Source organism: Labeo rohita, chromosome 20 (genome assembly GCF_022985175.1).
Source record: "Labeo rohita strain BAU-BD-2019 chromosome 20, IGBB_LRoh.1.0, whole genome shotgun sequence".
NCBI classification, from domain to species: Eukaryota; Metazoa; Chordata; class Actinopteri; order Cypriniformes; family Cyprinidae; genus Labeo; species Labeo rohita.
In genome coordinates this window covers 6,928,025-6,942,746 of record NC_066888.1, presented here as the reverse complement: position 1 = coordinate 6,942,746, position 14,722 = coordinate 6,928,025, and positions in this window count along the sequence as shown.

Genomic DNA, 14,722 nt, shown 5'->3' with positions numbered 1-14,722 from the left:
TACCGCTTAGAATTAAGGCCAAAAAGTTCTATCTTGGTCTCATCAGACCAGAGCATCTTATTTCTCACCATCTTGGAGTCCTTCAGGTGGGCTTTCATGTGTCTTGCACTGAGGAGAGGCTTCCGTCGGGCCACAAAGCCATAAAGCCCCGACTGGTGGAGGGCTGCAGTGATGGTTGACTTTCTACAACTTTCTCCCATCTCCCGACTGCATCTCTGGAACTCAGCCACAGTGATCTTTGGGTTCTTCTTTACCTCTCTCACCAAGGCTCTTCTCCCCCGATAGCTCAGTTTGGCCGGACGGCCAGCTCTAGGAAGGGTTCTGGTCGTCCCAAACGTCTTCCATTTAAGGATTATGGAGGCCACTGTGCTCTTAGGAACCTTAAGTGCAGCAGAATTTTTTTTTGTAACCTTGGTCAGATCTGTGCCTTGCCACAATTCTGTCTCTGAGCTCTTCAGGCAGTTCCTTTGACCTCATGATTCTCATTTGCTCTGACATGCACTGTGAGCTGTAAGGTCTTATATAGACAGGTGTGTGGCTTTCCTAATCAAGTCCAGTCAGTATAATCAAACACAGCTGGACTCAAATGAAGGTGCAGAACCATCTCAAGGATGATCAGAAGAAATGGACAGCATCTGAGTTCAGTATATGAGTGTCACAGCAAAGGGTCTGAATACTTAGGACCATGTGATATTTCAGTTTTTCTTTTTTAATAAATCTGCAAAAATGTCAACAATTCTGTGTTTTTTCTGTCAATATGGGGTGCTGTGTGTACATTAATGAGGAAAAAAAATGAACTTAAATGATTTTAGCAAATGGCTGCAATATAACAAAGAGCGAAAAATTTAAGGGGGTCTGAATACTTTCCGTACCCACTGTATATAAACAAAGATGAATTACGCTGCTTATTCAAAGCAGGTTTATCTTCTTCTTATTGTTTCTGATAGCAAATTAAGCAAGAAAGGTTAATCCCCACTCGTGATTGTCCTAATGGTACATACATAAGGAGTTTAATCAAGAATCATCATGGACAATTAACGCAGCATGGATCATTTCAAGTGATTTAATTTCACCCTGTAGAATATTGCATTTCACCTCTAATGAGCTGCTCATTCTAGACCTGCTAGTCGACTTTCTCCGCCAAACTGATTTAAACAGGAAATAACTAACTCTCTTAACATGCTGCCGTTCTGTTATCGAAATATGTTCATCAAAATAACTAAATAAGATAGAGGTATAAATTCAAACTTGAAAAGGGGAGAATGAGGGTAATTCTAACTTTTAGTTAAAGAAACATACAGATTTTCCAGAAGTAACTGAATCACTGTACTCATTGTGTAATGTATGTATATATTAGAATATTATCAGAAGTCACAAACAGTCATTTGATACTATTATGAATTTCCCAGATTTTACTGCCATTACTCCAGCTTGTTTGTGATTATAATAAAAGGAACTCTGTTATAACTGTAATAATTGTCTTCAGCCTGATCTACTATGACACAATTTAAAGAAAATGCAAAGCCAACAGTAATATTAAAAAGTTAATAGAACTATTTATCTTCAGAACAATTATACATTTATAGTTTTGTTGTCTCACTTCAATTTGCTCTAATGAAAAAGTCATTGCCAGTTTAACGTGATGTGACAAACCATTTAAATCATTAACACACCAGCTGTCAGGGTCCATTGGCGCACGGCAATACAAATTTAACTTCTTTCCTCTGTGCAATACAGTCTGAAACGGCAGACCTCCATATGTGTGAGTAGCAAAAGGGTTTGTGAGGCTGCTGCTCAGGTGGAAGCCGCCAGATGTAACCTTCAACAAATCACTCAATGTGAGCAAGACCCGTGATGCACCAGAACTCAGATGAAAAGATGAGGTTAAAGTTCTTGTGGAGAAACTGAAGATACATTTACAGGCAAGCTGGTGCCTGCTTCAGTACTAGCTTTATCCTCGCTTCTGTAATCATGAAGAAAAAAAGCTTTTTTCACGGAAAAGTGCTGCTATTACATTTACTCTGACAAACAATTTCCATTCAAAAAGAGCTAAAGATGAAACACTTGTTAAAGCAGAGCTCGGTCATTTTCTCCTTGCTTTTCATGAAAACTCTCCACAAAGATTTGTTTGCTCAACTTCCTCAAACCGAGCTTGGAAAATAACAACAGAGCTAATTTTGGCGGCAAATCCTAAGAAAAGACATTGCGCATTTAAATTCTCGGACGATGCTTTGTCACGAAGGCAATTTAAATCAAAATGCAAATATTGCACGAGTGGCCATTACTGGATCAGGCAGCAAAGAATACAAGAGTTTTACAAGCAGAATGAGAAAAAAATAAAGCCTCTTATGAACAGTAATTCTTTTTTTTTTCTTGCATATTTTAAAAGAAAAACAGATCTAGGATGTGCACTGCTAAGGACGTGTTTAGAAACATCAACATAACAAGGAAGCGAGACAAGAACCAGCTCTGGCTGAAAACACAGTCCCATGAGAAATGCATGATGGTATGTTACAGCAGTCAGGGTCAGGAAGAAACATTTGCTTTAAGTGGAGAGTCTGTACAGTCAGCCAACACATATTTAAGTTCCCCACACACATTCATATGAAAGAAGCAGCGGATTGCAGCTGTAACATAGATGATTCTGAACAGATTAATCCACATGAATTACTGTACATTATACTTATATTTTTAGCCTGCTTTCAAGAACTCTGGAATCAGTGCCTTTTATTCTTCCAGTTTCTTCTTCCAAGAAATGGTTGATGTAGTGGCACCAAGATATATTTATATTTAATACTGTATATATTTTGCATTACATTTCACATTATGAGGTTTGGCTGACTTTACAAGGTACCAACAGATGAAAAAAGAGAGATAATTGTAGGAGATTTGTACTCGTTTAAAAGCAAAAAAGAAATGGTCTTTGGATTCATTCACAACTGTTTGGCAGGGACTTGAATTCTGCCTACTGATATCTGAAGGACATTGAGATTTTTTAGAAATTTCACTTAGATGGAAACCGTTAGGTAATGACATTTTAGCAGAAATATTCTATGTGTGCTTGCCAATGCTGTTCAGAAGGGCTAGACAGAAGGTTTGAAACTAAACTAGGAATACAAATTCGAATCAAATTGAATCTTAGTTTCCATTCTAATATGCAGAGTGCAGCTGGAAACACTGTAACATTATAAGAGGGCATGGCACATTGCATTAAAAGTGCTTAGATTTGTTCAGTGTGACACCTTGCTGTGTTTTCTCCAAATGATTATTATTGTTTTGTTCATTTTTTTTTTTTTTAATATAAAAATAGGCATGTTGTTTACTATTACTAGTAGTGGTAATCGTAGTACTAGTATCATAGTAGTAGTAGAAATAGTAGTAGTATGGATTAATGCTACAACTACTAGTTAAAGTAGCTACATTAGCATAAATGCACAACTACTTCTACCAGTAATAAATGTAGCTGTAGTAGTACACACCTAACTACTAATAGTGGTGGTACTACTACTACTAAAACTGTTAGCACCAGTAGTAGTAGTACTTGTAGTTGTTTTTGTTGTTATTGTTGATGCTACTGTATGGCTTATTACTATGTTGTTGTTCTATAACTGCTAGTAGTGGTACTAATACTACAACTGCTAGTAGTAGTGGTATTAGCCGTAGTAATGACTGTAGTGGTAGGGTTATACTACAATGCAAGGAAAGGACGTGATGTGTGGCCAAGTATGGTGTCCCATACTCAGAATTTGTGCTCTGCATTTCACCCACAGTAGTAGCACAGTATTTACTAACTGGTTGGTAGTAATGGCACAACTACTTTTACTAGAACTAGTAATAAAAGTAAAACAGTAGTAGTAGTAGTAGTAGTATGTATGTATTACTACAGCTGTTAGTAGTAGTGGTATTAGCACTAGTAATATTGTTATGACTGTAGTATTATGGTTATACTACAATGTCTACTAGTGGTGGTACTACTACCACTACTACTATTAGAAGTAATGGTATGATGTACTACTATGAGTGCTAGTAAAAATTCTAGTAATACTACAAAGTAATAACATAAGTAATAATAGCAATAGTAGAATTATGGGTGAATACAATGACTTCTAGTAGTGGTACTACAATTCTTGGTAGTAGTAGTCATTATAGTAGCATGGTTTACAACTATGATGTCTATTTGCAATACTACTAGTTAAAGCACTAGTAGAATTAGTAGAACTAGTTACAGCAGTAGTAGTATGACTATTAACAGTATGGTATACTGACTGATACAAGTGATTCTACTACTACTAGTAGAAGTACTACTACTAGTAGTAGCACAAGTAAACATATCAGCAGTAGTAGTCATACAGTTTATTGCAATTACTACTAGCAGTGGTCCTACTACTACTGCTGCTGCTAATAGTAGTAGTATAGTATAGTTTATAACAGTTTGCTAATAGTAGTAAAATAGTCAAGGAAGTAGAAAATATAGTAGTAATAGTGTCATAATAGGAGTTGTATGAGTATTAGTTGTATATATTGGTAGTTTTTGTCGTCATTTGACAGAAATGTTAGTATTACTACCTCTACTATTATTAGTAGTATTAGTTCTGTCATGAACTCTCAGAGAGTTTAGAATGGTAATATATATGGCAATGTTATCGTGTTTGGTCTTGCTGCTGCTGCAGTGGCAGGGCAAGTACCAGACATGCTGCTAATAATAACAACAACAACAACATAACATAAAAAAATCACCCCGTAGCAGATCTATACAGGTGAAGCTTGGGAAGCAGAGGGTTTGAAGTCTGAAGTGTTCTGCAACTGCTACAGCAAACACTAGCCAAGTATTTGAATGTTGAGCAAGAAACCAATCAGCTGTGCCATGTGAATAGCGATGTGATTATATCAGACTGAATTAGAACCTATCAGTCTGCGGCATCTGGAGTTTCATGACAGAACTTTGCATTTAAAGAAGTAGCAGCAATTATTTTCATTTTCTTACAGTAAATAAACGGATAAACACAAATGTGCCTCTGCTCCCGGGTGAACCAAGCCAGGTTACATATGTTCATAGTTTCCAAAACTCAAGCCCACATTACATGTTAATGACTTGGAATGTGATCAACAGAGCAGAGGCTCAAACGGCCTATCAGGCATATGCTGTGGCCTCCACCAGAGCTCTGATACGAGCATCTGACAGCACTTGAGCCTGGCGAACAGATCAGACTCACCCAGAGAGACATGGAGGGGCTCCAGTCATGACTCATTTTACCACCACATCCCCTGAGATCACAAAAGCAAAATAAACATAAAGGGTCTGTCTGAAACCTCACCGTCTACATAAAGTCCAAACTGAAATGAAACCTCATAAGTGACTGAACTAAGATGCCCTCATAGGCAGCAACTTCTTTAAAAATGAATAGTACCCCTCTTAACATGCATAAGAGGCTCACCTCGAGCCAGGCACACAATGTGTGATTTTCTTTCTGTCTAAAATGTAAATTTATGTTGCATATCATATAGAAAAGCTAATATTAATAAGCTGGACACATTCAAAACTCTTTCACATTCCCCAAAATTTATGCCAGATGATAAAAATCACAACGCAAATCAAAATATGCACCTGGATTAGAATCAAAAACAGATTTGTTAAAATCATCAGTAACAACAAAAAGCATTTATGTGCTTTAACCGAAAATACAACCCATCTGACAAAACAGATGTCATTCGTCTTATGCAAAATAAAACCATCTGACAAAAATAGAGGCTACCTACTGGCTACCTACGATCTCACTTCATCGAGGGTGAATAGCAGCCCATAAGGGGACACATGCGAGCACCCTTCTGAAACCTAAAATGACCCTACAGTCTCATGGGCCTAACACATGCAGTATGTAGTGGACCACAAGTTCAAATGAAGTTTGCCATTTGGGACAGGGCCTGTAGCTGTAAATGTATGCTGCCATATTTTATGACCAAAAAAATAACCATGCACCATGGTATTTACTGCTAGAAAGCTATTTTTATCAGTCACAGTGTCTAGTGAGAAACAGCACAGACACTGGACAAGGATTCAATTTTAAAATTAGTTTTTAAAATGTGCAGACCACCTGTGTTTGCACACACTATGTAACACCGTGTGTACACCGGACGTGACAGTTGCTGCAACAGCTTGAGTCTGTCTACACTGGACATGACAAAGCGACCATTACAAATCATTTTGAACTTTGTGTCAGTACATCAAAAATAGAACGAGGCATCAGTTTACTGTCGACCTGGCTATTACATGGCGTGTGATGTGTTGACGATTTGTAGCTTTTCGCAGGACTTTTCGCAGGGTTAAAAGGAAAACAGCGAACGGTGACATGCATTTAAAGTCGTAAATATAGAAGGAATATGCACATATAAATGAATAGTCATTTATATGTGCCAAACTTCCTGCTACCAGTTGGTGGCGCTATGGCTATAACTGGATATTGGCATGTTGATGTTTTCAGGCTAGCAATTCTATCAACCATATGAAGTTTTGTGCACATTTAACATGGCATGTTCGAGTTAGTGTAAAAGAAGTAATTTCCTGTCGCCAGTAGGCGGCACTATGATTATAACAGAATATTGGCCTTTAGATGTGTTCAGGCCAGGATTCTTACTGAACGTGTGTAGTTTGGGGCAGATCGGACATTGTATGGATGAGTTACAACACCTTTTATTCCCATGGCGAAACATCAAACTTTGTCCGGCCACTACGGAACATTGCACAGGCCTTTAGAGCAGACTGACCAAATATAATGTTCGTTACAACGTAAAACATGCCACTTCCCGTTCCAGCAGGTGGCGCTATGACTATACTGAATATGGTCATGGATGTGTTCAGGACAGGACTCTTATCAAGCATGTGAATTTTGGTGCAGATCGGACATTGTATGACTGAATTATAACTTTAGATTACACTGACCAAATTTGGTGCTGATCTATTTAAATCTCAAGGAGGAGTTTGTTTGCCTTTTAACATCCGTTGTATCGGATAATGGAGGAAAGCATTATGTGATTTTTTTGTTTGTGCGAGTGACATGAAAAACATCCTGCGAGCAATTTAGAGCTATGTGAAGTGTGCACACACCATGATAAGTACTTACTGTCACTAACTGTTAATGTCAGTGTACAATGACAGAGCTGCACAACGTATGTGAATAAATAAAAAAATAAATAAATCTGTATGAAACTTGCAATTTTGTGTTTCAAACTTAGATGGCAATAGAGAGGCAAAAATTCCTTACTGCAACTTTAAAGGTGCAGTGTGTGGCATCTAGCGGTGAGGTTGAGAACTGCACATGGAGAAGCTGTGGCCGACACAGGACAATTATTCGCAAATTCTGGTTTATCAGATTAGCTTAATAGTGTGTTACTGCTTTTCAGTACGCAACTTCGCAACTAACTGTTAACTAATTTTCATTAGAATATTAGCAATGACAATTAAAAACCTCTTAGTTGTATGTTAAAGGTTAATAGAATAAGTTGACATGTATCTCATGTATGGGTCATTCATGAACGATTTGTTCATCGCGTCTATCACGTGACGTATGAACAAAAGACATAGGAGGTAAAGTAATCGTTTATGTTTCTTAGAAACAATTTTGGCTTAATTACACTGACCAAAATTCTAAAATGCAACACTTTTGTTTTTGGCCCCTTTTTTTCTTGAGCTGAACTCAAAGATCTAAAACTTTTTCTATGTACACAAAAGGCCTATTTCTCTCAAATATTGTTCACAAATCTGTCTAAATCTGTGTTAGTGAGCACTTCTCCTTTGCCGAGATAATCCATCCACCTCACAGGTGTGACATATCAAGATGCTGATTAGACAGCATGATTATTGCACAGGTGTGCCTGGCCACAAAAAAGGCCACTCTAAAATGTGCAGTTTTATCACACAGCACAATGCCACAGATGTCATCAATTTTGAGGGAGTGTGCAATTGGCATGCTGACTGCAGGAATGTCCACCAGAGCTGTTGCCCGTAAATTGTATGTTCATTTCTCTACCATAAGCTGTCTCCAAAAGCGTTTCAGAGAATTTGGCAGTACATCCAACCGACCTCACAACCGCAGACCACGTGTAACCACACTAGCCCAGGACCTCCACATCCAGCATCTTCACCTCCAAGATCGTCTGAGACCAGCCACCCGGACAGCTGCTGCAACAATCGGTTTGCATAACTAAAGAATTTCTGCACAAACCATCTCAGGGAAGCTCATCTGCATGCTCGTCGTCCTCATCGGGGTCTCGGCCTGACTGCAGCTCGTTGTCGTATCCGACTTGAGTGAGCAAAAGCTCACATTCAATGGTGTCTGGCACTTTGGAGAGTGGATGAATCCTTCTCTTCTTGGATTAATCCAGGTTTTCACTGTACAGGGCAGATGGCAGACAGCATGTATGGCATCGTGTGGGTGAGCGGTTTGCTGATGTCAATGTTGTGGATCAAGTGGCCCATGGTGGAGGTGGGGTTATGGTATGGGCAGGCGTATGTTATGGACAATGAACAGAGGTGCGTTTTATTGATGGCATTTCGAATGCACAGAGATACCGTGATGAGATCCTGAGGCCCATTGTTGTGGCATTCATCTACGACCATCACCTCATGGAGATGTGTTGCACTGCGTGAGGTAAATGGTGGTCACACCAGATACTGACTGGTTTCGGACCCCCCCAATATGCACATTTTAGTGTGGCAGCCTACGGCACACCTGTACAATAATCATGCTGTCTAATCAGCATCTTGATATGCCACACCTGTGAGGTGGATGGATTATCTCGGCAAAGGAGAAGTGCTCACTAACACAGATTTAGACAGATTTGTGAACAATATTTGAGAGAAATAGGCCTTTTGTGTACATAGAAAAAGTCTTAGATCTTTGAGTTCAGCTCATTAAAAATGGGGGCAAAAACAGAAGTGTTGCATTTATAATTTTGGTCAGTGTATAATGATTTCCACTCAAATGAAAAAAAAAAGAATAAAGATTAGTTTATTTTAATGAATGAGAACGAATAAGAGAGTCAATAAAATGATCCGATCATCCTGACACAATTTGTCAGTTGTTCTGACCAAACGTTGGTTGACCATCACAATAAAGTGTTAACAGAATAAGCAGACAGTCTACTAATAGTCTAATGAGAGTTAGCTGACATGTAGTTGCAAAGTTACAGTCAGCAGAATGTGGACTATCGAACTACAGTGTTACCTAAAAGTGTGATTTATTTGTGAATCTGGAATCATTAGTTCTGATTCTAAACAGCAGACAGAACTGCAGCACGCAGAGGCAGTCAGTTGTTTACGCAGACTTTCGATTCCGCTTTTCCTCCTAATACGAACTTGATCCTGCCAGCATAATTTTCCACATTCCGCCAACACATGTTGAGCAGAGGTGGCCAAACCACACGTAGCAACAGACAAGCCGTCTTCGCATGAGACAGAAGTTGGTGCCAGAAGCAGTTTGCTCTGCATCCTTATGACCTTGGTGTGATTGCCTCAGAAGCGCTTTAATTTAATCGGTTCTTCCCTGCAGGAGCTTCTCATTGTGAGAAGACGTAGTTACACACTCTCCTCTATGCTGAAAGGACGAGGTCAGCACTACCACTCTGCTCCAGAGAATACATCCACACCTTCACACAAAGGTTCAGGAGACGTGGAGTGCACTTCAGCCCCGGTGCCTCTCAAACTGGGCCACTATTCATCTTCAAATCAATCACAATTAAATTGATTCTATATTAATAGTCGACAAGGAGCCCTTTGGTGCAGAAGATGTTCTGATTTAGACTAGATATGAGAGATTCTTTTAGTTGAAAGTATGTATTTTATGTATTTAAATAATTCATTAACATAAATAAGGCACAGTATGCAAACATTAACCAAAATTAATAAAAAGAAAAAAAAATCTGAAAGTTTTAATAGAAATGCATTTTTTTTTTAATTCCAGAAAAAATATATTCCTATAAATCTATAAAATATAAATAAAATTATTAATATATTTAAAAACTATATTATATATATGAAATGTTAATAATGGTGGTACATGGAATGGCATACCTCTTTATAATTATCAGGAAAATGAAAACAAATATGACGGACAAAAAAGACTGAGAAAATTTACAACCCTGTCCATCAAAGTGACAGATAATTATTTGTAGCCTAACCTCTTTGAGAGAAAGCTCAAGGATCAGAGATTTCATTTATCAGCTATTTTAATAATCTCTTTCACTAATCATCGTTCATTTTGGCTGAGTATTAAATGGGTTTAATGGGGTGTTATAAAGTCTCCATGCTGAATCCCTACACAGACGTTCACAGGTGACTGCTGGACTTGTTCTTTCTTCATGAAATCAACCAGTACAATGAACACAGAGACTTTCACATCTATTCTACATGAAATGGCAGAACAGAGGTTCAATGCCTTCAATGATTCAGAATTAAACGGCTGATGAAACAAGGCTTTAGGTTGTTGTAATGTATGTGACGCTATACTGCAGCAGTCTTTTAAACTGAAAACACTGACGCTTGCTTGTTTTTTTGTTTTGTTTTTTTGTTCTTGCAGATGTCATTTCACAACAGCTAACCAACTAAATAAATAAGTGTAAACACTGATCTAAATCTTAATTTTTAAACTCCGATTTCAAATAGCTTTTATAGCATTTTGGAGTTTGCCGTAGAAGAAAACCGGGTTTGTTTGTATACAAATCATATACGTATTTTAATTCTCGTTTGCATATTTTATATTCATGTTTAAAATGCTAGCTTACTTGGATGATCTGCCAGTTTCAGATGCTACAAACGCATTGCGTTTTTTTTTTTTTAATATGATGCTCAGTTCCAACATTTTGAATGACTTTATCTTCATGTACAGTTGTGCTAACCAGCTATTGCACTAAAATGATGCACAAGCTCAACAATGCATCACAGTCTTTTTCAAAGTCATTCCAATCAACAACATGTAAGCCTCTTTTATGCAGCCTCAGCTGTTCAGCTGAACGGATGACACCAAAATGGCATTCAAGGAAGACGAAACAAGAGACAATTCACAGCATGAACTAAGACAGTGCGGATTGTGCATCCAACAGTCTGTGTATAAAGACTCCCCTTGAGGCTGAGGGAAGAAAAACAATGCGGCTCATATCTGACTCCACTGATGTTGTGTTTCGGGGTCTTAAAGGAATAGTTCACCCTAATATGAACATTTGCTGAAAATGTACTCACCGTCAAGCCATACTAGATGTAGAGTTTGTTTCTTTATCAGAACAGATTTGGAGAAATTTAGCATTGAATTGCTTGCTCTCCAATAGATCCTCTGCAGTGAATGGGTGCCATTAGAATGAGAGTCCAAATAGCTGATAAAAAACATCACAATACACAAGCAATCCACACCACTTCAGTCCATAATAAACAAATTCACTATAAGACAAAGATGGTTATAATCCATAATATTGCTTTCAGAAAACATTGCCTTGTCTGAATCAGGTGAGAAATATGCACAGACCAAGCACTGCCAAAACAGTTCTTAAAAATGTGGTGCACATTGATGTGAGATGACAACAGGAAACAGTTTTTCACTAGAGGAAACAGTATTATGGTTCATGGACTTTTGGCTAGAAGTGACAGTTAAAAGAGCAGGTCATATGGGTTTTTGAAAAATATCTTTTTTTTTTTTTTTTGCAGTTTGCAGTTTGCAGTGTAGCTATCCTTCTATGATGGCATTTTAGTGCCACATTAAAAAATAAACAAAATCTAAGATTACGAGATTAAAGTTGTAATATTTCGAGAATCAAGTCAAAATTATGAGAATAAAGGCAAAATATTGTGAGAATAAAGTCGAGAATAAAGTCAAAATATTATGAGAATAAAGTCAAAATATTATAATAAAGTCAAAATTACGAGAATAAAGTATAGCTATTATGAGAATAAAGTCGAGAATAAAGTCAAAATATTATAATCAAGTCAAAATTACGAGAATAAAGTACAGCTATTATGAGAATAAAGTCGAGAATAAATTCACAATATTATGAGAATAAAGTCAAAATTACGAGAATAGTCAAAATATAAAGTAGATAAAGTCAAAATATTATGAGAATAAAGTTGAGAATAAAGTCGTCATATTTCAAGAATTAAGTAGCAATTACGAGAATAAAGTCAAAATATTCAGAGAATAAAGTCAAAATTACGAGAATAAAGTCAAAATATTATGAGAATACAGTGGAGATAAAGTCAAAATATTATGAGAATAAAGTGGAGAATAAAGTCAAAATATTATGAGGATAAAGTCAGAATTATGAGAATAAAGTCAAAATATTCCAAGAATAAAGTCAAAATATTACGAGAATAAAGTCAAAATTATGAGAATAAAATTAAAATATTATGAGAATAAATTCAAAATATTATGAGAATAAAGTCAAAATATTATGAGAATAAAGTCATAATATTTCGAGAATTAAATAAAAATTATGAGAATAAAGTGAAAATATTATGAGAATGAAGTCAAGAATGAAGTGAAAATATTGTGAGAACAAAGTTGAGAATAAAGTCGTAATATTTCAAGAATTAAGTAGAAATTACAAGAATAAAGTCAAAATTACAAGAATAAAGTCAAAATATTATGAGAATAAAGTGGATAATAAAGTAAAAAAATTATGAAAATAAAGTTGAGAATAAAGTCGTAATATTTCAATAATTAAGTAGAAATTACAAGAATAAAGTCAAAATTATGAGAATAAAGTCAAAATATTATGAAAATAAAGTTGAGAATAAAGTCATAATATTCCAAGAATAAAGTAGAAATTACGAGAATAAAGTCGAACTATTTAGAAAATAAAGTTGAAATATTAAGAGAATAAAGCTGAAATATTAGGTGAATAAAGCTGAAATATTTCGAGAATAAAGTCAAAATGTTAGAGAATTTCAACTGTGTAAGACAAAGTTTTAATATTTTGAGGGTACAGCCTGTATTGCGCATACAAATAGGCCAGATTGCGAGCGCCAGAAGAAGTTGCCAGGCCACCAAAATGTATTTGAATATTGTTGCATCTGAACGGCCACATCATCTGATGAGGAAAAGCCAACTTTAAGGACTTGTGGAATAAGATTAATATCAAAAATATGAAATTTATTAACAGACTGAACAGGAACAACTTTGTATCTTAACATCAGCTTACACCCCAAATCGACATTCCTTTGGGAGGCACTGTAGCTCCCTTATTTAACCCATTTTCATATGCGGGGACAGTATGCTTGGAAATAATATTTCATGTCCTCATTTGCATTCGTTATTTGTAGTGTGCCAGCTCCTAATAGCAATAAGCTTTGTGCTTTTGGTACTTAATATAAAAAAAGTTTTGTAGCTAAATAAAAAAAAAATATATATATATTTGTCTTACAATAATGTGTTTTTCAAGCTCTTTAATGTGGTGGGACAGATTGCTATATTCATGTGAATCAATTTATTAAATTATACAGTTTTCTGTGTGAACATTCCACCACCTACTCCGCAAAAACGTCTGTGGTGTCCAACCTTTTCACAACAATAACACGTTCTAAAGGTTGAAACTCATTAACACACGTTTTATTGTTATCTTTTGTGAGGTAGGCTATATAACATCAAGTGACTTTTTACAAACTGTACATTCACTGTATAATACAATAAATGATCAGACATAATATTTAACGTCTTCCGTTTATTATTTGTAGCGCGCCAGGCACCGAGTAATCGCAATAAATTTGTGCTTTTTAATATAACACAGCTCAGCTTTCAAATTCTGTCAATTTGATCATGAAATACAAATTATAAAAGTGTTTTTCCTCTTTATTTCAAGTTTAAAGCCAAATAAAAGTGAAAAGAACATCAGAAGGCATGAAAAAAGCAGTATTTAATGTAATTTAATTAAATGAATGCCTCACTGTAATGTTAATGTATAGATGACTGATTCACATGCCGCATGTCGAGGTAAATACTGTGATCTGTCATGCCACATTAAAGAGCATGAAAAACACATTATTGTAATAGACATATCGTTTGCATTTCGCTATAAAACTGACAGAATTTGAAAGCTAGGACTTTGGGATTTCTCCTGGTCCTCCCAATCCATTTGCACACACAATAGGCTATGCATACTCTCAAAACATTATAACTTTAATCTCGTAATTGCTACAAATTAATCGAAATGATTTAAGTCGTTATATTTTCAAATCTTCTGCCTGTTGCCGATCTATGTCACTAGGTAACACATTTACATAATTCCCACAAAATACAAACACTCCGACCTCCCCACAAACACTTCTGTTAGTTAGTGTTTACATCATGTTGAGAAGATGCTGTGTTCTGCGCAGTCAAAGTGAGTTTGTTTTGCTTTCACTGCTGAAAGAAGATGATGTGAAAAAACAATTGTTCAAATTCATTTTTTTCCATGATCCCACAGCAATACAATTGGAACCTTTTGTTGTGCTGGTCATTTTACAGAGGACTGCTTCTCTAATCGTGGCTTTTATCTTTGTTGGCTTCTAATCCTCTTTATTTGGATGACTGACACATTGTATGTACATTTTCAATCGAGTGCTCAAAATAGCAAGTTGTCTGTGCTAATATATGATGTATATCTAGTGCAGCTTTAGGTTTCCAGGTAAACAATGATATTACTGTCTTACTGAAATTACTAATTCGCTGCAAACCCACTATTTCCTAAGAATGTGTTGATTAATGTA